This window comes from Carassius auratus, chromosome 25 (assembly GCF_003368295.1).
Source record: "Carassius auratus strain Wakin chromosome 25, ASM336829v1, whole genome shotgun sequence".
Taxonomy (NCBI): domain Eukaryota; kingdom Metazoa; phylum Chordata; class Actinopteri; order Cypriniformes; family Cyprinidae; genus Carassius; species Carassius auratus.
In genome coordinates this window covers 16,264,068-16,289,197 of record NC_039267.1, presented here as the reverse complement: position 1 = coordinate 16,289,197, position 25,130 = coordinate 16,264,068, and the positions used below count along the sequence as shown (strand labels likewise).

General features: G+C 35.2%; 1 protein-coding gene and 1 pseudogene across 1 annotated transcript in view; one reads left to right on the top strand and one right to left on the bottom strand.

The window, feature by feature from the left end:
* LOC113043514 (phospholipid-transporting ATPase ID-like) overlaps positions 1-25,130 on the bottom strand; it is a 260,088-nt gene that overhangs the window by 105,737 nt on the left and 129,221 nt on the right. The window lies entirely within an intron of this gene.
* On the top strand, positions 7,465-18,821 carry LOC113043527 (large neutral amino acids transporter small subunit 1-like; annotated as a pseudogene).

The window sequence follows — 25,130 nt, the reverse complement described above, 5'->3', positions numbered from 1 at the left end:
TATATATATATATATATATATATATATATATATATATATATATATATATATATCTTTTAATCATATTCAGATTTCTTGACTCCACAGCAAATATAACAATTTTGTCTTTACTGTTCCAATACTTATGAGGGCACCGGATATAATCACTATATATATATATATTATATATTATATATATATATATATATATATATATATATCCAAACTAGATAGTTCTATTCTTTTGGATCTTTTCATTGAATTGTATTTAATTTTAATTTATATATAATTAGATTTTTTTTATTCAATATGCTGTTTATTTCTAGAAAATAATGAAATCATACTGTAATATATAAATCAAATGTAAAAAAAAAAAAAAAAATGATTAGCTGTCTTGGATCAGCAGTATTGATTCATGTCATATTGACATGTTGGTATTTCAACTCTTTTAGAACTATTTTTGGACTCTAATTACAGTTGTATATTTGTGTACCAATCCGTTTAGCAGGGAATTGTAGACCTGCTGAAGGTGCAGCCAAAACAGCAGCTCTGATTGTTATTTACTGAGACACTAAAGCACTGACAGCAATAGTCTAGAAAAACATTGAGCAAACAAAAAGAAAAGCAGTTCAAAGATTCGTAGTATGAGCTGCAGACTTTGGAGCTAGACTTGACATGAAAAAAACTAGTATGTCTAAATAGTCACAACTGGAATGTAACATCAGTGGTTTCATTGAAAGTAACATTTACATTTATGCATGTAGCAGATGCGATTTTGGGTGCATTGTTCCGTTAATAATTTTTTTTTTTGTTCGGTTTCTGTTTCTCATTAGCTTACTGGTTTAACCTCACAAATTCAGAAAGGAAAAGAGGATTTCACAGTCTGAGATGAAGATTAACAAGGTCCATTTACTTGGTGCATGTCCGTGTCTGCTGCACAAACAAAGGCCTGAAGCTGGTATCACTGACTCAGTTGTGAGTCAGCGAAACAGGACAGGTTAATTCGAATGGATTATTAGCTCTTCTTTTCATCTTTTATCTCCAATCCACCCACTCTCACTGCCCATAGCAGTGGACGTGTAGTGACAGACAGCAAGGTAGTTTTCTGAAAGAAAGGAAAATGAGAAGGAGACGCCATGCTGGTATTGATTTTGAATATTGGAGCCACAACTGTAGGGCACGTCTCTTCTAATTGGCCTGCCGTCACCATATTTTGCCTAGACTACCAAATTTTGGCCTAGCCTTTGGGTGTTGGTTTCTTTGTGTGGTTAAATTCCCAGAGCTTATCCTTTAGTTGCAGAGGTTTCCACATGTACATCTCTCTCATGCTTCTAAAGCAGCATTGTTCAAAAGCTCCAAAAGTTAATTTTGAACTACCGTTTAAAAGTTTGTGGTTGTATGATTTTAATAATGTTCTTGAAAGTCCCTTCTGCTCACCAAGGCTGCATTTATTTGATCTGAAATAGATTAAAACAGTAAATACTGGAAATATTGTTACAATTTAAATTATTTTTATTTTTATTTTATATATATTTTATGTATATATATTAAAATGTTATTTATTCCTGTGATGGCAAAGCAGAATTTTCCAGCATCATTACTCCAAGATCCTTCAGACATCTTAAATGATGATATGGCATTCATGAAAAATCTCTGTATTATTACCAAGATTGAAAATGATTGTGCTGCTTAATATTTGTGTGCAATCCATAATTTTCCAGATTCTTTGATGAATAGAAAAATGTCTCAGAATGCATTGCTAAATTTGTGAAAAAAGAAAAACCAAGATGGCGGAAGAGGCAATAGTTAAAAAAAAATACACATTGCAATTGGTTCATTTTTTTAGATAGTATTCTATGCTGATATATTTATGTATTTTTAATCTAAGATTTTGATTTGCTGTTGTGCTTTATGAGTATTACATTTTTAACAATAGCCACATGGTAAAGTCAAATTAGTATCATGTCGTTCCAAACCCGTTCATTGTCTCGCCACCATGCTAGTGGATCTGCCGTAGAGTCAATTGGGTGTTCTTGGAGATAGCGGGTTAACTCCGTGTCAGCGCGCGCTCTGATCAGTAAAGGGGCAGAGATTTCAGACCTCCGTTTATTAAGGAGGTCTGTCACAAAACTCATCATCCGCGCCAACGTTTTTTGAGCAAATTTCAAAGCCGCACCCGCCCGCCATCCGCTGATTGTTTTGCAGTCTATGGACGATGCAATGCTTTGCTGATTCGAGGCGCAAAAAAAAAAGCCATTGTCTGTTCTAGAAAGGATGCAGCAAAGATATTTAATGCTAATGTATGAGGCATAGGACTACGCTGAGTTTCATTTACGATGAGATGCGCTCTAGTTCACAGTGCAGTGCAGGTGAATGCGTCACGGTTATCATTGTCTGCTATATTTGCTTTTTATTTATTAAAATACATGCAATTGGTTGATGAAACATTTATTAAAATTAAGATAAAATTTGTAGCAAAACGAAATTCGTTTTTAAGAAAGGTTTTCTACAAAGCAAAATTTAATGAAGTGGTAAATATCATGTCTGACGATTTACAAAACTTCATTAAGTGGTAAAAAACCATGTCTCCCGATATATTGCGCATCTTATGATCCTATCTAAAAATGAAAATAATTTTTGATAAAAAAGTCTGTAAAAATATTTTAATGACACGGTTTTGGAGGTTATAGAGTTCTAATGACGGTGTTCAACTATAACCGCCGATCTCACGGTTAAATACTAAACCATCACACCCCTATCACTATGTATTGTATCATAGTTGTAATACCATATTTTAAACAGGCAAGCAAATATCTTGTACATACGTGTAAATGAAAAAAAAAAACCCATTCCATTATTTCAACAAATTTACCATCCAACTGCATGTGTAAATTAATACTACAAGATCTACAATACTCAAACAGTTTATTTAATCTCAAGTCTCAATGAAATACTGACATTTTATCTTTCAGTGATCCTCAAAAATGCTGCCTATCTAGGCAGCTTACTAAGTTTTGAAACGGCCGACTCTTACTGAAGTAGCTCATTCTCTCAAACTCCGTAGCCCAACTGGATGATACACTGCACTGAACTTTTTTCATGGTTTAGGGAACATGTGGGGAAAAGGCCCCTGTTCAACATTATCTCTGAAATAAATCTCGGCTCGCAAACTTTTACGCCTTCGACAAATGAAACGCACAGTGTTTTTAATACATCGTTTTACGCATCTCATTAGGCCAGAGCTGTCAAACATGTGTAGCGATACAATGTTGTTTCTACAAGCAAAAATGAACAGCGTAACAACTTACTAGCCACAGAGCTAACTTCTGAAAAAAGAACTTGAAGACTGGAAATAAAATGCATCCCCCGGACAGCAGTTATTAGACACGCAACTGATAATTACTTTTTGTTATTTTGCTTATTATGCCGTTAAAAACAATAAGATAAACACAAACTGTCCATATAATCTAAAATGTTGCAGATGCTGGAGGAGAATGAACTAACCGGGGTTTGACAGTGACGTGATGGTATGCGGAAATTTGTGCGCTATAACAAATTCAACTCTTCACGCGATCTTGTATATCATGAGCACGTGCTATAAAACATACTGTAAATAAACAACAAATATATCACTCCGCAAGCGGCACTAACTTCAGCTACAAACACTGTACTGGGAACAACGCTTGCCGGCGTGGTTTACACTGCCTTTCCCCACGAAGATGCTTCGGATGATATTACACTTTATTGCGTGTCGTTCAGACACCAGGAATGAAAATGTACTTTTTTGTCCACCGGCCGGGTGAAACAGTATGCTATTTTCATTTACCCACCACGTTGGCCGGTAGGGGAAGCGAGTTTATCCACCACAACACAAAATCACCCGCATTCGGCTGGTGGCAGGTGCTAATTTCCATTCCTCTTACCATCAATATCAAGATTCTGCATCTATTGCATAACCCATATTTTCTCACTGAGACGCTCACAACTCAGAAACTCATTTTGAATGCATTAATGTGCAGTCAACTCGAAAATATGATCTTTTTGATTCTATTTAAAGCAGTTGCGAGTCGAGTTGATTCTCTCCTGTGAGGTTGACTCATTTATGACTTTCCATTTTAGTTAGAATGCCTCATTGCTGTCTGTGTTGACTGAAAACAGCAAGGCAGCTGGCTAGCTATCGGGTGTTTTTGTGTGCGGGCTAGATAGGCACATGCAAAATTATGGTGAGAAAAACGAGGTCAGATAATGATGACTGTAAATTTGAACCACCGACAGGACACACCCTCCCATTCTTGAGAGATGTCTATGGAAATATACTCAGAACTGACAAGTATCTTATTTATTTTCTTTATGAAGTTTCGCTTTTGAAAGAGTTGTTTAATTCACAGTGTCTTCCTTTGTGACATTTCCTCCCTCTACGTCAGTCTCTATGCACAAAGTAGCTTCTGTTTAATGGTGTTCTAGACTTATCTTACGTAGAAGTCCAGAAAAGGTCTTAATGTGTATATTAGCACTTGTTTGCTTTGAGAAAGCCACTACTGCTGAATTCTGTTACTTTCAGCCATTGCTGAAACGTAGCATACAACAGGACACCTCGTGGTTTATCAACCATCTTGAACATCTTCTGGGACTGGAGCTCCACCCACACAGAGACAGTGAGACGCTCCATGCTTTTTAAACTCCGCCCACTTATTAGCATGATCATTGTTGAGAAGTTTTTATGTTTTAGTCTTTTTTGCCACTGTATTTATAATTATATTTTAGAGCTGACAAGAAATGAAAGGGGTAAAAGGAGGGAACAGAAACAGGAATGATACAAGCCCAATGATACAAAAAACAGGCACATATCTATCTATATATATATATATATATATATATATATATATAATATATTGTGTGCTGAAACCGCATGTTGATGAACAGACATTTCAAAAGAACAGCATTTATTTGAAATATACATTTTTTTGAAACTTTATAAATGTCTTTTCTGTCTTTTTTTGATCAAAATAAAGCTTGCACAATAGATAACTAATAAATAAAAAATAAACAGATAAATTAATGGACCAAGGTCATAGAAAAACATTTATTACTATATTAACATTTCTTTTACCACAAAATGTTGTGACAGAACTATCAGAATCAAGTATTCCAATGGATCATCTTAACATTCTATTGTTTGATACTAACATGACAATACACTTTTCTAGTATGTCCATTTTGACCGGATGGCCATGATTTCCTCTCAGATGATTCTCTTTGTCCATTAAGGTGTCTAGACTGATTCGACAATGGTTACACAACTGATGCCATACTGGATGCTCACTGAACTTGCCTTCACACACTGCACTTTTGTGTATTAGAAAAGTGTGTTTTTGAGATTGCATGTTGTTTTTTAGGAACTCTTCAGACTGAATCTAGGCTATGTAAGCTATGATCTGCTGATGAAGCGTTTCTTTTAGAGAGAGATCGAGCTCCTCTGGGCTGGCGTAGCTCAGGTCTGAGCCTATAATACTCAAGTTTATACAAGAGTTTATACAGTCTTTCAGTCTCGTTCTGCGCCTGACTGCCTCAGGCATACAGTCTTACACACACACACACACACACACACACCTATCTCGTCTGCCGTGTCATGTGACCAGACGGCGTTGGCCTCCCATCAGTCAACACAGATTCACATGAGCTTGCCTGGGGCTTCAATCATTCAGTGGACATGTTCACGTCCTCTAGGTAGGATTTGATATATATATATATATATATATATATATATATATATATATATATATATTAGATTTGAATATTTTAATACCGTTATCGGCTTTAACGTGCTGCGTTAAAAAATATCGCCGTTAATCTATTCTCAAAGTTGGGAGCTGGGTCTATACTAAGCAAGATGATGACTTTCACCTTGATATATTATATAACCGACTGGCTGAGGCCAGCCTAAAAAGATGCTCAGGACAGTTGAAGGGCCACTGCTGTGCATCGTCACAAAAGCTTATCTTTTTCATGTGTTGTTAAGCCTAACCGCTTGTCTATTTAAACATTAAAGCATCCAAAAACAAAACAGAGTAGCTGGTGCGCACGTGAGAGAGAGCCGCGTATAACGGACAGCGACACTGAACCGAGCTCTCTTCAGCAAAGTTCTCCTCAAAGTCCCTCCTGCACCTGAACGAACAAATACAAATTGCAGTTTGAACAAACAAAAGTATGCGTTACGTATGTGGTGCAGCACGGACTCGATGTGCTTTAACACAGGACGCGTTTGCAGTCCACTACACGGTAACACACATATTCTGAATGCCGTTGGGAGAATTCAAATGAGCCATTTTAATCTAGATTAATTTCAAGATCACAGTGATATTAATCTAGATTAAAAAAAATCAATCTATGCCCACCTCTAATATATATATATATATATATATATTCAAATCTAATATGTGTATATGAAATATTATTAAAATAATATTACAATTTAAAAATTAACAGTCTTCAGTGTCACATGATGTGGAAACAGTGGTAACGCTGAATTAAGGGCTGAAAAGAACAGCATTTGTTACCCAAAAATTGACTATGGGGAAAACAGAGATTTGTTCTATTGAATGTCCAAACCTTAAAAAAATGGTAATTAAAAAAAAAAAAAAAAAATGAAAGGACATTAAATCATTTGATGCTATTGTGTTAAAGAGTGGCTGAGGAATGAAAGAACAAACACCCGCACATTCTCAAAGGAAGAAAGAGTACCAAAGAAAGAACATGGGAGATTACTTTGTATCAAAGCCTTGCAATGATTTTCACAGCGATTCTTTTGAGAGAAGTCAAGTCCGAAGTCACTTTTTGATGATTTAGTCATATGAATTTCTTCAAATCTGTTAAACTATTGTTTTTCCTTTCTACACCTGCGCATGTTTGTTGCTATACTACACCACTTGTTGGAGGGCCAATCCCTCTGTTTCCTTACCATAAATTGAATTCTTCCAGTGTTTTCTGTCAGGGAAGCCCTTGTCGCTCTGGAGCCTGCAGGCATTGAATAAATGGATGTACGTAGAGGTTTGATCTCCCCCGGCTTTCTCACGGGAGAGATTTAGAACGGGCCCCAGCCTGAAACAACACTATGTTCATCTGTTGATCCAGTGGGAAATTCACGAGCTTTGGGTGTTCAAGAATTTGCACACCCTACAATTTCTCTTTAGTTCTTGTGTTCCCATCACTCTTGCGTTTCAGATGGGACATCTGTGACCTTGTGCCTCATGCACGACCTACTGCCCACAACCGGCCTTGAGAATGTCAGCATGATGACTTTGAAAACTCATTGTATTGTAATAAGCGGGAAACAGTCGGCCACCTTGAAACTATTCAATGCAAGCTTGTTGGTCCTCTCATTGGATAATATTGTGGGAATTACAGAGTACTCCCTTGATATTATGACTTGAATGGGTTGTTTTATTATGTAATGTTGCTGATAGTTTGCAACAGCATTGTAATCGTATGTTTCATGTTGATTGTTTCTACTGCAGGTGATACTACTGAGCTTCTGCCTGCAAATTCGTTTAAAGGAACCAATACAGACTTTGGTAACATTGGAATGGCTCTTTACAGTGGACTGTTTGCTTATGGAGGATGGTAAGACCACGGAACTAAATTTGGTGAAATGTAATGATACACCATGTGAACCAAGATGTCATTTACATGTAAATCAACTTTTTTGTCGTAAACAGCCATGACTACAACAACATACAAGTTATTTTGGTAATTTTTTTGGCCCACCATCAAATTGAATTGGTCCGAAATCCAATTCGCATAACAATGTAGTTGTTGTGATAATGCCAAAGTGAATGCACTTTTCATAGAAATCAGCCGAATGATTGACTCATGGTTGACTTTGCATATTCAGCTGGTGCAGAAGCAAGTATTATTATATCCAAAAAATTTCACACATATTCCCTTAGAATTTAAACTATTTGTCGGTCATTCTGTAAATGGCTTGTTTAATTTTTCAGAATTTTCCTACATATTATTAAATGTTCTATTTGATTTTCTTATTTACTCTTTCATTTTTACCAGGAATTATTTGAATTTTGTCACAGAGGAGATGATCGAGCCATACAAGTAAGTTAAACAGTATAGTACAGTATATTTATGTATTATGAGTCTTTTTTTTTTTTTATGTATGTATGTATTTTAAATTGAGTTTGTTTAATTTTTTAACCTTTCTTAAGTTTGTTTGGGGTGGAGTGGAAACAATATTTTTCACAATTTTATCTTGTTATTATTGTAAAAGTTCAATAAACAAATAAAGCAATTTTCCTTATTAAAAATATTTTTAAAGGGGGGGTGAAATGCTCGTTTTCACTCAATATCCTGTTAATCTTGAGTACCTATAGAGTAGTACTGCATCCTTCATAACTCCAAAAAGTCTTTAGTTTTATTATATTCATAAGAGAAAGATAGTCTGTACCGATTTTTCCCGGATAAACACGACCGGCTGGAGGCGTGACGTGTGGGCGGAGCTAAAGAATCACGAGTGCCAGTAGGCTTTTGTGTTGAGAGCGTCTGGAAACTGTGACATTACCGTGAGGACAAAACCAACCAAAACAAACCATGGCTAACAGTCAGATTCAGCCATATATTTATGATCCAGAATCAGATCCAGAGGCTGAAATTTAACAAGAGCAGCATCAGCAACGACGTCTCTATGTGGTATGTACTGAAACTGTATATGTTGCTTAGCGGGTTTGGAAAATGACTAAGTTCCACTTTGTCGTCTTTTTTTTTTTTAAGCTGTACATGTGGAAAGTGCAGTTTGATGACAACATCGCATGTTGTTTACTTGATGTGCTTACGCTCCGATAGCTAAGTTAACAACACAGAGATATTTGAAGCAGTTTTCGTGAACCAACACACGATCGTGACCCTTTTTCGTTGGGACTGCATTATCCTTAAGAAATAAACGATGTGCAAATCCGGCTTCAAACTGGGCCTTGTTTGTAAAACAAGCATCTTCGAAATGCAGGGAACAAACGCAAACACTTGCACAACTCCGTTGATGCTCTGTAAAACTGGTCCCTTAATGCTGTTTTTTTTTGGTAATCTGTGCAGGGTTGTCTTGCCCTGGCAACCAAGAACACACTTCTTTTGTGACATTTCGCGACGCTCTTGCTCTGATCAGTGATTGTCTGTGCATAGCCTCTCTCTGCTCTGCTATACGGGAGCGCGCGCTCTTCCGGCAGACGTGCCCTTAGGACCCATATAAGGAAATTCCGCTCCATCTAACGTCACACAGAGCCATACTCAAAAAAAACTTTCCGAAACTTGTGACAAACCGGAAGGAGTATTTTTGGAACATTTGGAAATCCATGTTTAGCATGTGAATCGAACTCTTTAACAGTGTAAATAACTCAGTATGCATGAAATAGCATTTAACCCCCCCCTTTAATAAATACATCAAAATAAATATTTCCTAAATAATTTTTAACCCCTACATGAATATAATTCTTTTTATAATTTTGAATATTTAAACAAATTACAAATTAACTCCTATAAAAAAAAAAAAAAAATCTGTTCATTACAAGTCATTATCTTGTTATTATACATAATAAAAGATGATTTATTTGCATTTTACATGGTGCAAGTTGCCTTATGGGGCTTCCATGTTTAGATGTATATCAGCTTCTATTATGCTGCTCAGAATAACCTTTTAGTTTTATTGGAGTGACACTAATTTCTGTAAGGGAAAAATAATAAAATTAAATTAAAAATATTCGAGATATGTATTAAGTATATTTAAAATATTTTTCATTTATTAAATATATTTCAGACAATTCCTCTCACTGAATAAATTAATCACGTCAGACTTCTAATAGGGCATTTCTAAAATAATAACAAACAACAAAAAAAAGACCCACAAAAACCTTTTTGTGAGGTATGGTTTATGTAATAGTGTATGTGCCAACGTGTTACAGAAACCTGCCTCGGGCCATCATCATCTCGCTCCCCATTGTCACCATTGTCTATGTGCTGACCAACCTGGCCTACTTCACCACACTCAGTCCGGAGCAAATGCTCGGATCTGAGGCTGTTGCTGTGGTGAGTGTCGCCGCATAGACACATTACATTCCATATTAAGCTCAGTTACTTTAATGTTTTCTTTTTATTAATGTTTATTAAAGTTAATTAATAATTAAGTTGTTTTTTAGGACTTTGGAAACTACCACCTGGGACCAATGGCTTGGATAATCCCTGTGTTTGTGGCCTTTCCTGCTTTGGGTCTGTGAATGGCTCTCTGTTTACTTCATCTAGGTAATGCACAAACACTAACACACTCTTGTTATAAATATCCTGTGTTGGAAGAGGTCACATTAATCAGATCACTTTACTTTAAGTTGTGTATTTGATTAATCTGTCTGGTTAGTGTTCTTCTTAAGTCACCCTGCAGGCTTTTCCACTGTAAACACTGGTCAGGTTATCTCGGAATAGATCTGTTTATGTCGCTGTTTGGTATCAGACGTAACAGATAAAACGATGCTCTTTCCCTTCAGGCTGTTCTTCGTGGGCTCCCGAGAAGGTCATCTTCCAAGTTTGTTGTCGATGATCCACCCTGACCTTATGACCCCACTGCCTTCACTTATATTTACTGTAGGTGTCCGAAACCCACCACATCACTCGCTATAACATTACTTTTTTAATGTTTAAAAGTCTTTTTTTTTCTGTTTAAATAGTTACAATTTTGGATTGAAATCATTCTTGTAAATTGGTTCTTTTCAATGAATTGTTTTAGCCAGTTCTAATTTGTGACTGAATCATTCTTTTGAATGATTTTTTTCAGTGAATCGGTTTAATGAATCAGTCAGTGAATCAGTTAAATCAGTTCTAATTTGTAAGTGAATCTTTATTTTTATTTTTTTGATGCTTCCTTGTAATGAATCTGTTCAGACAGTTCTAATTTTTTTTTTAAATAATTTTTAAGTCAGTTCTTTTTAAAGAATTGGTTTAATTGCTTCCAATTTTGAGTGAAATGTTTTTTTTTTTCCTTTGGTAATTTTTTTCAATGAATCAGTTTAACCAGTTCTAATTATTTTGAGTCCGTTATTGATGATGAAGTTGATAAGCAGGTTTTAATCTGTGAATTAATAATTAGTTTGAAAATTAATCTTTATAAATAGTTCTAATTTTGGAGAGAATTACTCTTTTAAGTCAGTTTTGTTCAATGAATCATTTTAACAAGTTCTAGGTCATTGTTTTGAATCAGTTCTTTTCAATGAATCAGTCATTTTTATTAGCAAATTAGTTTTAAAATGTTTCCAAAATCCTTATTCAATAATAACATATGCCTGAAAAAGGTGTGAATTAATAATAATGTCAAATTTGAAAGTAAATCACACTTTTGAACGGTTTCTTTTCAACGAATTTGCTAAAGATTCAGTTTAAACTGTTTCTTTTCTTTTTTTCCACAGTGTATCATGACACTTCTCTACGCTTTCTCCAATGATATCTTCTCAGTCATTAACTTCTTCAGCTTCTTTAATTGGCTCTGCATCGCCATGGCCATCCTCGGCATGATGTGGTTACGCTACAAGAAACCTGAATTAGAACGACCAATTAAGGTGAGCCGGGGGGCGGAGCTAGTTAGCAAATGCTGATAGACTGTGTGAGGTTGAACAAGGTCATACTTTCAAATGCAAGAGAAGTGACCTGCCACAATATACGTGTTCTTCGTTTGAAACCAGACATAGCTAGGAACAGAACAGTAACACACAGGCCCTTTTGTGCACTTCTCTCATAACATTCAGTCTCTCGTTGCACTCAGTGGCCTCCGCTCATCGGCCGGACACAGAGGGATGTTCATCAAATGAGGTTTGGAGGCACTGGAGTGAAAGAGGCCATTTGTGTATTGCTCATAATCTTTCTCTCATTCTAGATCTCATTAGCGCCAGTCCATTGTTTGTTTCATTCACTGTCTGTGATGTTGGATTTCTCTGCTTTTATACGCTTAGGTGGTTTCATCAATTAAACTGTAGATGATAGGACTATTTTTAATAATGAAAACCCAAAAATGCCGTTCCAAACTCGTAAGACCTGTGAGTACCATGAATGGTGGAGTATAATGACCTGAAAGAGGAGAAATCATAGAATAAAGTCCTTATTTTTTGATTCATCGTGAACAAAAAGCTTCATAACATTACAGTTGAACCACTGATGTCACATGGACTATTTTAACAATGTCCTTGCTACCTTTCTGAGCCTTGGACGTGTCAGTTTTGTTGCTGTCTATACAGGGTCAGAAAGCTCTTGAATTTCATCAAAATACCTATTTGTGTTCTGAAGATGAATGGAGGTCTTAAGGGTTTGGAATGATATGAGGTTGAGTAATTAATGACAGAATTTTCATTTTTGGGGGAACTATCCCTTTAATTATTTACTACAGTTCAAAAGAATGGGGAGAGGTATGTAATTTGTCTTTGTTCTTAGATTAATACTTTTATTCAGCAAGGATGCTTTAAGCTACACACAAATGACAGAGACATCATAACTACTAATCATAATGTGGAATTGAAATTCGATGACATTAGCAATGAGCTAGTCTTGATCAGAGCAAGCTTGAGGAGAGTATCAGGCCATTTGTCAACGAGCTATGCAAGTGAAACCATCCTGCAAAACCAGATCAATCCGGCTATCACAATGAGCAAGAAGCTACCCAGGGAACTCTGTGATGAAGTTGTAAGGGGGAAAAGGCTATAAATAGAAGAACTTTGAACCATTCTCAGAGCTCTGTGAAGTCCATTGTATACAAATGGAGAAGACACAACATAACACAACTGAAACATCAAAGATCAGGATGTCCTACCAAAATGAGCAGCCAGAGAAGAATGGTGATTGTCAGAGCGAGTAGCACTGAGCTCAACACTTCTGCACTGTGTGTCTTTCATAAGTGAAGTAAATGTTCTTTAATAAACATACTTTCTGACTGTACTTTAAATAGGCTTTTGATCACATCTTCAAAGCTGTCCCACCTATCTGTCCACTAGGTCAATATTCTGCTGCCCATTGTCTTCGTATTGGCCTGCCTGTTCCTCATCGTGGTGTCCATCTGGAAGACCCCTGTTGAGTGTGCTATAGGATTTGGAATCATCGCCACAGGAGTTCCTGTGTATCTCTTTGGCGTTTGGTGGCAGACCAAGCCAAACTGGCTCTTGCAGATCATCTGTGAGTGTCTCTCCTCTTGTTTGCTTCACAGCATGGAAAAAAAGATGGTTTTAGCCAGTTAAAACTTCATAACTTAAATCTGAAATGTTCCTCAGGTTTTGATGGTTTTTAAAATCAAACCTTAGAAGAGTTTATTCAACAGCACTGCTTTCATGACAAAATTGGACATTTGCTATGCATTTAACCTCCATAATTTGACAGATTTAGAGTTATATTTGGTAAAAAAAAGTATAATTAGGGTGGCCTTTTATCCAATGAGATTTCATTTAGATATTTTGATAAAAAAACATTGAAAAAAAATCTTATGCTCATGAGATTTTGCATTTATTTGATCACAAATGATCAGAAAAAAATAAAACATTAATTATTGTGAAATATTATTCCAATTTAAAATAATGGTTTTCTATTAGAAGATAATTTCAAACATTTTTCAAAAATTTTCAGCATCATTTACTCCAGTCTTCAGTGTCACTGTCACATGATTCTTCAGAAGTCATTCTAATATGCTGATTTAGTGCTCAAGAAACATTACTTATTATTATCAATATTGAAAAAAGTTGTGCTGCGTAATCTTTTTGGAAACCATGATACATTTTTCTTCCATAGATCAGCAAAAAAAGATCAGCATTTTTTTCAAAACATATTTAATGGCACTTTTGATCAATTTAATCCATCCCTGATATTGATGAAAATATCAAACTAAATTTGTCTGTAAATATCAAATTTAGTTTGACTCTCTGGTGAAGTATAAGATTCTGCGGGAAGAGGTGATGAAGTAACAGCCTGCACAGGAGTAGCATTTCCCTGCAATCCAGGAGAAGAAGGATGCCCTGTTTGACCAGACTTTTGCTAATTTTCCAGCTCTTTAAGCCGGATGTCTCTTTTCAGTCCCTCCAGAAAAATGCGGATTTTTTTGGTGATTGTTGCGGGCAAAAATCCTTGATTTTGCGGCACGTTTTCTTAAAAAAATGCAATGGAATATGCGGGATATTTTTGCATTTTTATGCGATGAAATTGCGTGAACTTGCAAAAACTGCGGTTTGATGAAAAAGAGAAAAAAAGGTGATTCCCCCACCACCTTTTTCTCACTAGGCTACTACCTTAATGTAAAGAGTAATTTCTTATTACTTCCTCTGATAAGCAAGCATACTAAATCACAGAATATTTAAGTTGCAATCTCTTACTGCAACGTACATTATTTTACATACTACTAATATAATTACAACTGTAAGTTTTTGGTACTGTTCTGTAACAAAAAAGTGCAATCTTACAACTGTAAAGTTGCATCAACTTCTGAATGAAACCACAACAGTGTTAGTAGCCTAGTGAGAAGGGGGTGTTGGGGGAATCACCTTTTTTTTCTCTATTTCATCAAACCGCAGTTTTCGCAAGTTCTCGCAATATAATTTGGCTCCACTGTCATGTAACAAATCGGAAAACTGCTTTGCTCGTTCTTTTGCGCTTATTTTTGTTGGCAAATAAGAATGATTTGCGTGCTTCAAGTTTCACCCTGGCTTCACCACGGGGTTTGCCGATGATGTTTACATCACGTAATTACGTCACTTAATAAGGTTCCCATGGCAATAGGGGGAAAATGGCGATTTACATGTGTGAAGTAAACGCAACATTTTTCAACTTTCTGCTAATATATATGTGAGTTTTTGCAACGAAAATACAGGGATTATGAAATCATGCTAGCCCGGGAAATATTTTGCTTTCTGAAATAGGCAATTTATGCGGCCAAAGAGCGGCTTATTTGAAAAAATGCGACCCCGCATAAATATGCGGCCTTTGGCTGATTATGCATTAAATCAGGTGATCGCATAATCGCGTTTTTATGGAGGGGCTGTCTTTTTGTCTCAAGCTCCAGCGCTCGGACCTGCAAAAGCTGACTCTGGTACTGCTGTCGGGCGAACTCCACATCTAACTATCATTTCAGGGCACTCCTATATCAGGGTTTATGCAGGGTTGTAAAAGGTAGTAAAAGGTAGTCAATTAAATTATGCCAAATTAAGGCCAGTAAAAAGTAGTAAAAAGTAGTAAACGTCATCTGACGAGATAGTAATTTTTCGAAGCCCCATCTAACTAGGTCTATAACATGGGTGTCCAAACTACGGCCCGCAGCCAGGGTCCGAAATTAACACCCGCCAAATGTGGTTAGATATTCCGTTTGGCGAGTAAATCTCAAAAGGCTATTCGCCACACTGACGGGTGAATGTTCATCATACCAAAATATTAATAAAAAAATATTACATTTCCCTTTATGTTATGTTAAATTAGTTCTAATCTCCTGCGAATCTAGAGCGAGCGAGTGAGCAAAAGCGCGCATGCAAACCGTGTAGCGAGTGCACGGCAGAGAGGGAGAGACCTTGCGTGTGTGTGTGTCTCTCTCTCTCTCTCTCTCTCTCTCTCTCATGCAGTGGTGACGCGTTCATATAAACGGCACCTAAATGCTGTAAAAAAATATTATGACATTTTAATTGTTTATCAATAAACAAGTGTTTCTGTGTCAGCTGCAAAGATGAAGTTGACACTGACTCGCGATCTTCGCAGTAGTGAACGCGCTGAAGAAAAATGCATTTCTTACGGATTAGCTTATAGCTTATTAGTTTTGAATGGTTCTGTTTAAAAGTAGAACTTTCAAGCTTTCTGTAGATAATAGATATAGGATATTTCTAATTTGTTTAGGTCTGTGAGGCGAGTAGCCTAGGCTACCTATACGCTGAGTTTCGGTTCATGTCTGAACGTGTTGTGATTATACAAAATAATGAAACATGGATTAAAATTAAGATAAAATTAATACAAAACGAAATTGGTTTCAAAGAGAGGCTTTGTGTTTTCTGTTTGATGTTTTCTCTCTTTTCTCTCTCTCTCTCTCTCTCTCTCTCTCTCTCTCTCTCTCTCTCTCTCTCTCTATCTCTCTCTCTCTCTCTCTCTCTCTCTCTCTCTCTCTCTCTCTCTCTCTCTCTCTCTCTCTCTCTCTGTGTGTGTTGGACAGTGCTTGGACAGTGCTTGGTTCTCTATCTTTCCCTCCCAGTGTTGAAATTAAGTTATAATTGTGATTAAATATGTTATTAATTAATTTTGGAAAAAATATTTCATATCTTTACTTGTCACTTTACTTAACACTTAACACTGCTACAGTTGAAGTTTGAAGCCGTGTTAGTAGTACAAATATTGTGATGGTAGTAAAATAGATGGTAAAAAGGTAGTAAATTCAATTTAAGAATCTCTTTGACGAGGCCAAAATAATAAATAAAACGTATTTAGTTTAAGACCTCTTTCCTAAACACTAACCAAAATAAAATAAAATAAAATAAAAGTACAATATTTTAACCTAAATTCATAACCAAAACAGAGATCAAAAAGGTTACAATAAACATACAATAAAATGGCGTCAAACTCCTTACTTCATCCCAACCCTCTATATTTACAGTAATATAGAACGATTTACAAGATCAGGCAAACAGAGTTAAAAGGACAATCCAAATCTGCATCTTAACAAGCAATAGGGTCAAAATGCCAAACTACATAAATCAAAATTCAACTAAGGGACCAAACAGACAAAACCCAACAAGACAGAAATGAGAAAAAGCTAAACAAAGGGTTGTAACAATGTGCTCAATAATTTTCCGTGCCATTCCACTTTATTACACAGAACTTAATTTCTGAACTAATTTGTTTGGTTTTGTTTGTATTGATTACTTGGGTTGTTACCGATGTCTGGTTAAACAGCACCTTTAGAAATATATTTACTGAGAAAAATGGTCAATACTTATTTTACCCACCCCTATTATATAATAGGGGTGTGAAGATACATGTATTCATATTGAATCAATTCGTTACCAGGTTTTCGGTTCAGTTCAGCATTACAAACGTAACGATTCGTTGGACTAATCCTATTAATGTATGAAAAATGTAAATGTGTGAAAAATAACTTCCCCTTGCTGGGTTGCGTCGTAGGACGATGATATTGTATCGATGATAGCCAGAGATATTGTCAAAAACATCAAATATTCGGCATCAGATTTTGAAAGTTCTGTCATTTCATTTCTACTTTAACTGTATGTATAGTGAATTGACTTGAGTTTAAGATGTTCACCTTCATTACTCTTGTGCAAAGTTGCACGTTGCTTATGTGATATCCATTGGCTCGCCTTCATGGTTCCAATTTTTTTTTTTTCAAAATAGGCAATTATCTATATTAATTAACAAAGTAAACAGTCCCACCCCCCCATAGAAAACATACCGAAACATGACACCACTGTCATATCTAACTGAACCGTGAATTTTGTGAACCGTTACACTTCACCGTTACATTTATATATGTATTATGTATATATATATATATATATATATATATATATATATATATATATATATATATATATATATAATGTATTATAAGAATATCATATATATATATATATATATATATATATATATATATATATATATATATATATATATATATATATAAATATATATATATATATATATATATTAGGGCCGGGACTTGATTAAAAAATTAATCTAATTAATTAGAGGCTTTGTAATTAATTAATCAAAATTAATCGCATTTTAATCGCAGATAAATATTTGTCCTGAGAACAGTGAGAAGTAATTTTTTTTCACATGGATTTATAGTATATCATTGAATAATGACTGAATACATAAGCTTAAGCAAGAAAATATTGTTTATTGTTGTTCAACCAAGTCTAGCAGACCAGTGCACTTTTTTCCATGAAGTGTAGCAATAGCATATTTAGAAACAATTTAGAAATAGTACATTTCAGAAATTCAGGAAGCTTATAGGTGCTGGAACCTTCTGTAAAGTGTTTTATTTTTAAGTAAAACACAATACTGTCAATTACATTCAGAACATTGGAAACACTGACTATTAGAAAACATCTCTCTGTTGCTTCAGAGGCCATAACATACTAAGTCCAACTCTCAATAACCTTGGCCAAAACAATAACGAGTTCAACATAAACTGTTGCACCAACAAAATAATACATAGTTCAACATAAAGTGTAAAGTCCACGCTAGCTGCTACATGTTTTGAGTTGAGGTGATACTTGAGGCTCGATGTGCGCTGCGGTCGGTGATGTGCGAACGCTAGTTGGTGCTCCAGTATAATCGTTCCGCCGAAACTCATCCAGTGAGAAACGTTCCGCGGTGCAAAAATAAGTTATTAAAAATGCGGGAATTTTTTTTTCTGTAATTAATTAATCTTAGTTAACGCGTTATTTTTTGTGTAATTAATTAATCTCAATTAACGTGTTAAAGTCCCGGCCCTAATATATATACTTTTATTGTTCAATTTTCTTTCCAGTCTCTGCCACGGCGACATGCCAGAAGCTGATGGAAGTGGTTCCTCAGGAGTCCTGAAGACCAAACTGAGTGACAGCTGCCTTGTCCACGTACAAGTCTCCTCGTACCAACCTCAGTCCCCCTTTACTGTATTCCTCGACTGCCTCACCTCCTCTTGTGTTATCCTGCTGACACAGGCAAAATCTATATGAATTACCACATAAGAAACCAGACAACATCAGGTCACAGGAGCATTTCGGTTGAGATGTAGATTTTGCCAGTCCTTCCTCAATCAAATGTATTATACTGTATACATTTCAGTCTTTATGTCTGACTTTCAATTTATTTTATTTTATATATATATATATATATATATATATATATATATATATATATATATATATATATATATATATATATAAAAATTTAAGTACTGGAGATATGTGTCATATAACTTGGTGATCCCTTTACTTAGGTCTTCATTTGTTTAGTTGTTTTTGCTTCCTGCATTGTGTTTTCAGCTTTTATTTCAGAATGTACAGTATGTGAGGAAAAGTGCGTACCGTGCTGTACTAGTGGAGAGGTGCCATTGTCTCTCTCAGCAACCAGAACTTTGATTCCCAGCTTACTGATAAATTTGCATCTTGGATAACAGAATGTCCTGTTATGCATCTCTTTTTCTACAGCAGATATGACCAGTTTGCTGTGCCTTTGTCTGTCAGTGTAGAACTGTATTATTTTTCGAGATTGACTTGATATGACTTTATACGTCAACAGATTTATTTTTGATAGCCTAATGCAGTTTTTTTTTTTTTTATTGTCACTACGAATTTCAAGGAATCTCCTTTTTGTTTGGTCATGGTCCTCTTATTGAATATTACAGAAGGCATAGACGTACAGTGTTCAAAAATTCATCAGAATACATATAGCCTTGCTGCTTACCTCAGTGAACCTACAGGACATTACATTCATAGACCTAGCTGTATATTTTTATGACTAAATATGATTTTGTGACGTACAAAAGATGAAGCGCTGTTTTCCTTTATTTTTAATGTTTAGTATCTCTTTTCTCCATCTGTTATGCAAATATATGTAAAGTACTTAACACTGGACCACCTTTTTTATTTTGTTTCCAATGAAGTTTGCAATTATTTAAACAAAGCAAAGGTTGCTTGGTAGTTGCAAACTTTTAAAAGAAAATCATCATTTAAAACAGTTTGTTGCTGTTGTATATGCATGGTTTGTCAGTTACTGCGTCTTTTTTTATTGTACCATCAAGGTATCCTAAAAAATACTCCTACAAAAGAGATTTTAGTACGTCATCAGACTGCGAATTGAAAAATTCAGAATGAATTTGCTGGGAAAATGCGATATCATCGTTGTGTTTAAGTTTTAGATGGCTGTAGGTTGTTTTTTGCGTTATCTTAGTTCTGATTAAATAGACATTTGTTCCTATACTGGACCAAAATCAGCTGTATGTGTGGGAGAAAACGCACATTTTCCGTTAAAAAGTGGTTAGACAAACACTAGGGGTGTTTTTGGTGATGGAGTGGGGTGTTATTTTAGGGCAAAATGCAAGTTGTCCTTTGGTTATTATTATAACAGAAACATTTCCGAGGCTTCTGGATAGAAGGACTCAGTAGATCTGAAATGAAAAAGAAATTTTCTTCATTGCTTATGTTATGTTTATAGTTTTTTTTTATGTTTATAGTTTAGTTAATGAACTTTGTATTATTTTGAGAATTACAGCAGTATGACTAACACTCCAGCCAACAAGATCATTTCATCTAATTTAAATAGTTATGTAGAAATGTACTTGTATGTATTTATTTATTATTTTTAGAGTTTTTTTTGTGAGTCTGTAAAAGTATTTTGTAACTGATGGCTTGGCGTAGTTTCCATTTGTGCCCATTAAAGGGATAGTACTCCCAAAAATGAAAATTTGATGTTTATCTGCTTACCCCCAGGGCATGGTTACTTTGTTTCTTCAGTAGAACACAAACTGAGATTTTTAACCCAAACCGTTGTAGTCTGTCAGTCTTATAATGGTTTCAGCCGACCGTGATTCCCATTCACCTGCATTATAAAACTGACAGACTGCAATGGTTTGAGTTAAAAATCTCAGTTTGTGTTCTACTGAAGAAACAGTCACCTCCATCTTGAATGCCCTGGGGGTAAGCAGATAAACATCAACTGTTCATTTTTGGGTGAACTGTTCCTTTAATATAAAAATAACTGCAGATGAGCTGAGTCTGCCTGCACTGACATCTGCCCCATGAAAACAGAAGACATCGCAGTGACACTACGGTTCACAATTTTTTGACATATGATGAATTATTTTTGCTCATCGCAGATCTTTTGGTTTAAATGTCTTAATTAAATACTTTAAAGAAAAAAAAAAAACGTAACTCTTATGTGTATGCTTATATTCTTCTAATAAAATTGTCCACTAAACAGTTTCTTTAAACTTTTGTTTCTATAAACACCATATTTAGCATTTATAAACTAGCACGTATGATTAAATTTTAGACCCAACAACATCTTTACAGGCATGAAAATTTCTCAGTCTTTCATCAGTTCATTTTGAAGATCATTTTAGAGAAAACTGTTTTCTTGTGTGATGCCGTATTCAGCTGATCTCGAATCAGTCATCTGCACTGTTTATAGTACTCTGAACAGCTGTCCTGTCTTCTCTGTGATGTCCAATCAAATACAACTACAAATTGAGCAGTTTCTAGTAATGGTTAATGGTTAGAAATTAAATAATTCATTGTTCTGTGATTTTTACTTTGTGGAAGGACATTGTTGAGTATTCAGAGAAATAAAACATCAATTCATTCAAAACACGAGTACTTGTGTGTTTTTATAAGAAGATCAGCTTATTTTGTTTGCACTCATATAGCAGAAATATGAAGATACTTAAATTAGTTAATAAGTTAATAGTAAATACACTCATCAAAACAACTTATATAAAGGGGTGACTAAAAACTATATTTAAATTATCATTTATAATGCATTATATAGACAAATTATAAATAGTTATAATTATTAAGATAACATAATTATTTTTATTTTTTTTAACATTATTTTATATTATTAAATGCAAGGATATTCCCACAGATAGGCCGCAGTATTCCCTGAAGCAAAGTTCCTCAGTCATGAATTCCTGTGGCTCGTGACTTAAATGGGCTCATGCTAGTTAGACTTTGGAAAAACTGACCTAAAAGCCATTTCTCTCCTAAGGATATCCTTAAAAGCTCGGTCTCGCATCAGCTGCTGGGGCCTAAGGAAAGCTCTCGTGTCATGTGAGTTGTGAGGAAAAGATTAGCCAGTGTCATTTGACTACGCTTTTATTTGTTATATTACCAACATTAGTGTTATTTGGTTAAAAAGCAGATGAAACGCTTCAGTGATAAAGCGTGAAAAGCACTAATTCAGCTATTTAAAAGTAAAGTAAGAAAAAAAATTCTCCATCGTTACCCTCACCAGGTGGCATTGAAAGAACATTGAAAAATGATAAACTAAAATCACACGTACAAAAAAAGTCCAGTGGTGTAATATCCTAATAATAATAAAATTGTATACAAATGAGTACGTCTGTAGTCATTCTAAGCAATGAATAAACAATTCATAATCTAGACTTCATATGCAGAAAATTAGAGATTTTAAAATATATATGTTCTAAGAACGTTTTGCTAAGGCTCCCATTATGAAAAGGTTCTGAATATGCTGAACTATAGGTTTGGATGTTATCTTTGAAGGGGCATCTTGTCATTTTGCATAGATTATGTTAAAGTTACTTTTGAATATTGTCTGAAACCATCTGACACTATTAGACCTATAGGAATGAAGGTTACATGAAAAAAAAAAGCTAAAAGAATGTTCCATGAACCAATGTTTTTGTGCGAACATTTTGAGAACGTCACTAAAGACCTAGTAACTTTGAACAAACATGCTATTAATGTTGCCAGAAGAATGTTTACTCATTACTTTGGCAGAACGTTCTGTGAATGTTGTGAACATGTTGTCTGAGAATCATCTTTCCTAGACACATAAACATACAAATTGTAATCTAGTACTCAAGGGTTAATGGTCATATGATTTCAACATAAAGGAAGCCCACTTAATATATAGAATGAAATAAAAGTTTACATTATTTTAAACAATTTCTTCCGAAAATTTGCTAATGAAGTTAATTCCGAACTTAATTGCTAATTGTTTTAACAAGCACCCTAAAAGTATCAGTGCTAGTGAAGATCAGCAGACTTGTTAAGTTTCAAGGCATGAGACTTGTCTTTAAACTCAGCTTGCGTCACTGTGTATGAGTAATAACTCTTCGAGTACCTGACCGGTTGACCTGACACACAAACCTCAGCAGAGGATCCTCATACTTTACTGTTAAATGTAACATGTAGACACTGACTGACCTCCTGCTGACTGCAGGCCTCAGTGTGTTGGCAAAACAGAAGAGTCGACTGACAACTGTGTTACTTAACAGATGAGTCTGTACTGCAGCCCTATTCAGTTTTCATCATTTCTATGAAATGGTGGAGAGAAAAAAATAGATTAGAGAAACAATGAAGTTGTCGTAATTAGAAGTAAAATTAACAGCTGTTAATTAAATGCAACAGATGATGTTTTCTAACCTGGCAAGCTGATGGAAATTTCGACCTCAAATCGCAGGAGAAAGACAAAGGTAGAGCTTTTCTGTGCTCTTTATCTATTGGTCACAGGGGTTTAGTGTTTTGCACATGATCAGATCTACGTCAGTCTGCCTGAGGCAAAGAAGAGGGTTGATCTCCTAAAATAAAATCAAGGACTGTCTGCTTACCAGAAGGTTACGAGCCAATCACAATCAAATTAATCATCTCACTCACCAAGCCTTCATTTATTTGATCTAAAATACAGTTAAACAAGTAATGTTTTGAAATATTATTACAATTTAAAATAACTGGTATCTATTTTAATATATATATATATATATATATATATATATTATATATATATATATATATATATATATATATATATATATATATATATATATATATATATATTAAATAGATACCAGTTATTTTTTATTTTTTAAAGTAGTTTATTCCTGTGATGGCAAAGCTGAGTAGAAGACCAAAGCATCATATGTCAAATTCTTACCTTCATACTAAATGAATAGTCTTCTGATAAAAAAAGATATTGTTGCTGCTGTCTCTGTTATTGACGTGGTGTGTTTATCTAAGGGAATCAGCTCTGTTGCTTTAGTCTCTTGGCAACAGGAAAATCACCGGTTCAAAGATAAAATCATTTGTTGCCATCGTGTTCAATTTTTCATTACGGTGAGTTTCCAATCTCATCTCATTTCTTTATATCCCAGGCATCGCTGTGATCACGACTCTAATACAGAAGCCTTTTGTGCAGCTGATATCAGGATGGAGAGGCCGATCTGTTTTCCCCGGTAATGCAGGTTAATTCGCACACAGAACCCCATGTTCTCCAAGATTTACGTCACAGTGAACACTCATGTGTCAAATCACAAGTGTTCCCTGACACCAAGACCAGATGTTTTGAGCAGTGCAGATGGGGCCAATGAAGGGGCAATATTAGCTTTTAACATTATAGTAGACATGAAGGTTGAAAGTGAAATATAATTGATAATTAAGTTAGCATATTTATGTTTTTGCAAGTTCCTGATAAACAACAGTGTGATATATGCTGGCATTGGGACGTTAGCCAATCATATCAATGCTTTTACATGAATTAGTCTTAAAAGTACCACTGTTTACATCTAGGGATGTAATAATCATATCTTTTCCTTTTCAAATGCAACAAACGAACCAGAGAAATCACTCCTGGCAGGCCTGGTGTGCTTCTGCACCACTTGTTATGTTTTATGGAAGGCGCACAATCTGAATAGAAAACGACAGGAGGCCGGGATTGCAAGGGGCAGAGAGACAGAGGTCAAAAGGTGTCGGAGTGAGACGTGTGACTGAAGTCTGGAGGCAGACAGGCTCACACACTCATGTGCATACACACACAATAGCACATACAGAATTAGACAAATCTCTCACTCAAGGTCACGATTCCACCTTCACAGTGGCAGTCAGGTGACTGGAAGCAAGATTTGGGTGGTCATGTGCTTGGCAACACAGACTTTTCTGTCCTTTATGCTGTTTTTCCCCCCTTTTTTTACCTTTATGTTAGAAAATGTTGAAAGGGACAACATGACATATTTACCAACCAAGGCCAAATCTTTGTTTTGTTCTGGTAGGGACATTAAAAATCAAATGACAGCACATGGATGGTCAGTGTGATAGCAATGGATATTAAGAAGATGTGTTTTGTATTTTTAACTGTATGTTGAATGTTTCATGTGCAGTGTGTCCTTTATGAAATGTTTTAATAATTCAAATGTTTAATTGTGTTCCCTTTTCCAGTTTATTAGAATACATTTTTAGATACGTAAGAAATCAAACCTACCCTTTTGATAAATAAAGGGTCTGATTTCATTAAAGTCCAAATATGTATTTATATTGTATTGTATAATATTGTATATTATTAGTGTTGTAACTGAGTCATAATGGGAAGAGGTATGCAAACTACAGGTTTTTGCATCAGTTGCTCGAGACATGCATGTTAATTAG